This window comes from Schistocerca piceifrons, unplaced genomic scaffold, assembly GCF_021461385.2.
Source record: "Schistocerca piceifrons isolate TAMUIC-IGC-003096 unplaced genomic scaffold, iqSchPice1.1 HiC_scaffold_224, whole genome shotgun sequence".
In the NCBI taxonomy this organism is placed as follows: Eukaryota; Metazoa; Arthropoda; class Insecta; order Orthoptera; family Acrididae; genus Schistocerca; species Schistocerca piceifrons.
The window spans coordinates 17501-22500 of NW_025728162.1; the positions used below are offsets into that span (position 1 = coordinate 17501).

Sequence of the window (5000 nt, forward strand, 5' to 3'; positions counted from 1 at the left end):
GCACTCGTAAAGTGCAATCCACCCCTATAACTTGCGTTTCATGAAGAGTTATTTCCAATATGCGACATTCCCGCTGTCCCTATACATGAGCCGCGACCTGTACCACTTACGAGCGAGAGACGCGATCGCGTTGCTCACTGTACGGCGTCCGATACCGAGCCATCAGCATGTCGGTCCCCATGCGCGTTGCACTCGCACTCGCAGTCGCAAAAACGTGGGGCAAATATATTACGCGGAAGAGCTATAACAGACCGAGCCCCACTGCATGGGGAGAGTCTTTGTCACTAATGTACACAGATGGAACATTTTGGACTGGAACCAGATTACCCGTACACACGGCGCTGATTAGTAATCAATGCAGAGCCATCAAACTACAGCAAATATACACAACTGTCCGTATACATGCTGAAAGAGTCTGCCCACAATGGGAACCACACGTCAGCCAGACACTCTGATCACGCACCACTCTCTGCTTCTAACGGGCGCACATACAATATGTAAGCACCAGCATGGAACAACATCCAGTGCATCTTCTCCGCCACATTACACAATCCACACTATCACAACCAGACCAGGAGGTCCATGCGGAAAATACAATATCCCAGCCTTTCGACATCCACCATTGCGCAGACCAGGCACCAACACCCACACATGTCCTATACAACGGTGCACCCAACATCACAATAGTACCTCCTGTCACAGCGCACAAACAATGACATGAGTCAAAGACACAGGTCTCACACAAGCATAGAATTGGAGCGCCGCCTCTAATAAGCCAAAGGTGCATCCTGACGTGACAAATCTGATCATGTCACAAGCATTCACTTACTATAATCACTATCAAGGAACCTGCCGCCCCCGCCCCCCCCCCCTACACCTTTCCTTACAACAACGTGTAACCTAACCTAACCTAACCTATGTTGTACCTTAACCTAACCTATGTTGTACCTTAACCTAACCTATGTTGTACCTTAACCTAACCTATGTTGTACCTTAACCTAACCTATGTTGTACCTTAACCTAACCTATGTTGTACCTTAACCTAACCTATGTTGTACCTTAACCTAACCTATGTTGTACCTTAACCTAACCTATGTTGTACCTTAACCTAACCTATGTTGTACCTTAACCTAACCTATGTTGTACCTTAACCTAACCCATGTTGTACCTTAACCTAACCCATGTTGTACCTTAACCTAACCCATGTTGTACCTTAACCTAACCCATGTTGTACCTTAACCTAACCCATGTTGTACCTTAACCTAACCCATGTTGTACCTTAACCTAACCCATGTTGTACCTTAACCTAACCCATGTTGTACCTTAACCTAACCCATGTTGTACCTTAACCTAACCCATGTTGTGCCTTAACCTAACCCATGTTGTGCCTTAACCTAACCCATGTTGTGCCTTAACCTAACCCATGTTGTGCCTTAACCTAACCCATGTTGTGCCCTAACCTAACCCATGTTGTGCCCTAACCTAACCCATGTTGTGCCCTAACCTAACCCATGTTGTGCCCTAACCTAACCCATGTTGTCCCCTAACCTAACCCATGTTGTCCCCTAACCTAACCCATGTTGTCCCCTAACCTAACCCATGTTGTGCCCTAACGTAACCCATGTTGTGCCTTAACGTAACCCATGTTGTGCCTTAACGTAACCCATGTTGTGCCTTAACGTAACCCACGTTGTCCGCTAACGTAACCCACGTTGTCCGCTAACGTAACCCACGTTGTCGCCTAAACCTGCTCTGTAATTGTTATACGACTCGTTCAATTAGTGTAGTGTTGCCCACCCGCAACCCTCGCAATATAGTTCGCTACTCGCACTGCCCGCTCCCCTGTGTATCGCTTCATGTTAAACACCTTGCAAGTCTTGCTGACTTTCCACATGCTCCTGCTGTACACTGTAATGTGGATGGCAGCAGGACGTACATGCCGCCCCCCCCCCCCCCACCCCTCCCCACGTCCCCACGTCCCCACCTTGCCCCCTGCCTTCGCAAGCTGGTTGGTGACAAGTTTGCATGTTCAATGCCCTTCGCATGCGACGTACGCAGGCTACGTTGTGGTGCGGCCTGTGTCAACTGTCCGCTGATGTCGTACGCGTGAACCACAATCTGTACTGCACATTCGTCCTTATGTACTGAATGATACATCGTGGCACATGTGTGACCGTACAACGACTGCGCCCAAAAACGGCGGACCATACAGTGCAAATATTGTGCACGCAGCTACGTGTCGTCTCCCTATGAGAGCTGGATTGCAGTGTGGTACGCCATAGAGACGTGTGGGAGGAACGGACGCCGTGGATGGCGATCAGCATGAGCTGTGTGTTGATGTATTCGGACCTAGTCGTCTCTCCTCAAACACCGTGATAGCATGGTGCACCGCGTTCCATATCTGCGACATGCTACAGAGGCCGGTTGACAGTCGTTCGAGCAATGGACATCGCATACGTACGGGGGCCACCTTCCACGTATTGTCTAGGCGTGCACATTTTGTTGCGTGTATGTGGGCAGACGTAGTGTGGCGTGACACCTGACACAGGCATGCAATAATCGTTGAAGTTGCTAATGGCGATGGACGCCTACGTTTTCTGGTGAAGTTACGCAAATGAAGAAATGGTAACCCGTTGTGGTGCGGTTGTTCTCGCTAGGGGTGAATCGGTGATGGCGACGATAGGTTGAGGTACTAACCGGTTGTTCCAGCGATACCCACCATGCCGATGAAACTGAACGGCATCTGGGTGTGAAGCGATACGCGGTGGTGGCTGGGTGGGACCGTCCCCGGCCGGTGAGGGGGCGCCTCCCGGCGTGCTGGCCGCGCGGTGCGTGGGCGCACGCGCTACAGCCGGCTGGTGGGGGCGGCCAGTGGCAGGCGCGCCGGCCGACGGACGCGGCAGGCGTCGCAGCTGCGCGCCGGCGCACCCTGCGCGCGGCGCCGTGCGGCCAAAGTAGGTCCTCGCGGGCCCGGTGCGAAGCGCGGTGGACATCTTCAGTGTGCTGGTCCGATTGAGGACTGTGTGCGTTGAGGATGCGCCGCCGCCCGGCGCTCGGCGCCGCGACGCCGTCTGCTGCTCGGTCGCCCCAGCGGTTCTCGCTGGTGGTTTGTATCGCAGCTGTGCGGATGTGTTGGCGCGTGCGCTGTGCTGGGAGAGTTCGCTTCGGCACCCAAGTGGGGCTTTTGTCCTTCTGTGGCGCTGGCGTTGGAGCTGCCGGTCACCGTAGGTGGCGCGTGTTGTCTCCCGCCGGCAATGCCACGACAGCACGCTCCCGGGCCTCTGTCGGCAGCGGCAAGCTCAGTTGGGAGCACGGGTGGTCGCACCGAAAGCGTCTACTCGCCTAACTCCGGGCGATTGCGCCTCTCTCGAACCCGACCAAGTACTTGGGACGGCGCTGCGCGCCGCCGGGACCTGAGAGGGTTTCGAGGTGTATTGTGCAGGGGAGCTCAGCCTCCTCCTGTTTGCAGAATGATTGAGCGGACGCTTGCGTGTTCGCGCGGGCCCCCGGGACACACTCCCGGGCGGCCGGCTGCTCAGCTCTAGTTGGCGCAGCTCCCTGGTTGATCCTGCCAGTAGTCATATGCTTGTCTCAAAGATTAAGCCATGCATGTCTCAGTACAAGCCGCATTAAGGTGAAACCGCGAATGGCTCATTAAATCAGTTATGGTTCCTTAGATCGTACCCACGTTACTTGGATAACTGTGGTAATTCTAGAGCTAATACATGCAAACAGAGTCCCGACCAGAGATGGAAGGGACGCTTTTATTAGATCAAAACCAATCGGTCGGCTCGTCCGGTCCGTTTGCCTTGGTGACTCTGAATAACTTTGGGCTGATCGCACGGTCCTCGTACCGGCGACGCATCTTTCAAATGTCTGCCTTATCAACTGTCGATGGTAGGTTCTGCGCCTACCATGGTTGTAACGGGTAACGGGGAATCAGGGTTCGATTCCGGAGAGGGAGCCTGAGAAACGGCTACCACATCCAAGGAAGGCAGCAGGCGCGCAAATTACCCACTCCCGGCACGGGGAGGTAGTGACGAAAAATAACGATACGGGACTCATCCGAGGCCCCGTAATCGGAATGAGTACACTTTAAATCCTTTAACGAGTATCTATTGGAGGGCAAGTCTGGTGCCAGCAGCCGCGGTAATTCCAGCTCCAATAGCGTATATTAAAGTTGTTGCGGTTAAAAAGCTCGTAGTTGGATTTGTGTCCCACGCTGTTGGTTCACCGCCCGTCGGTGTTTAACTGGCATGTATCGTGGGACGTCCTGCCGGTGGGGCGAGCCGAAGGCGTGCGACCGCCTCGTGCGTGCTCGTGCGTCCCGAGGCGGACCCCGTTGAAATCCTACCAGGGTGCTCTTTATTGAGTGTCTCGGTGGGCCGGCACGTTTACTTTGAACAAATTAGAGTGCTTAAAGCAGGCAAGCCCGCCTGAATACTGTGTGCATGGAATAATGGAATAGGACCTCGGTTCTATTTTGTTGGTTTTCGGAACCCGAGGTAATGATTAATAGGGACAGGCGGGGGCATTCGTATTGCGACGTTAGAGGTGAAATTCTTGGATCGTCGCAAGACGAACAGAAGCGAAAGCATTTGCCAAGTATGTTTTCATTAATCAAGAACGAAAGTTAGAGGTTCGAAGGCGATCAGATACCGCCCTAGTTCTAACCATAAACGATGCCAGCCAGCGATCCGCCGCAGTTCCTCCGATGACTCGGCGGGCAGCCTCCGGGAAACCAAAGCTTTTGGGTTCCGGGGGAAGTATGGTTGCAAAGCTGAAACTTAAAGGAATTGACGGAAGGGCACCACCAGGAGTGGAGCCTGCGGCTTAATTTGACTCAACACGGGAAACCTCACCAGGCCCGGACACCGGAAGGATTGACAGATTGATAGCTCTTTCTTGATTCGGTGGGTGGTGGTGCATGGCCGTTCTTAGTTGGTGGAGCGATTTGTCTGGTTAATTCCGATAACGAACGAGACTCTAGCCTGCTAACT

General features: G+C 53.3%; 1 non-coding gene across 1 annotated transcript in view; it reads left to right on the forward strand.

Moving 5' to 3' along the window:
* Positions 1–3555: 3555 nt before the first annotated feature.
* Positions 3556–5000, forward strand: part of LOC124742236 — a 1909-nt gene continuing 464 nt past the window's right edge. The window contains exon 1 of the ribosomal RNA XR_007010237.1: positions 3556–5000. This exon is cut by the window's right edge and continues 464 nt beyond it. This is a non-coding gene — a ribosomal RNA (small subunit ribosomal RNA).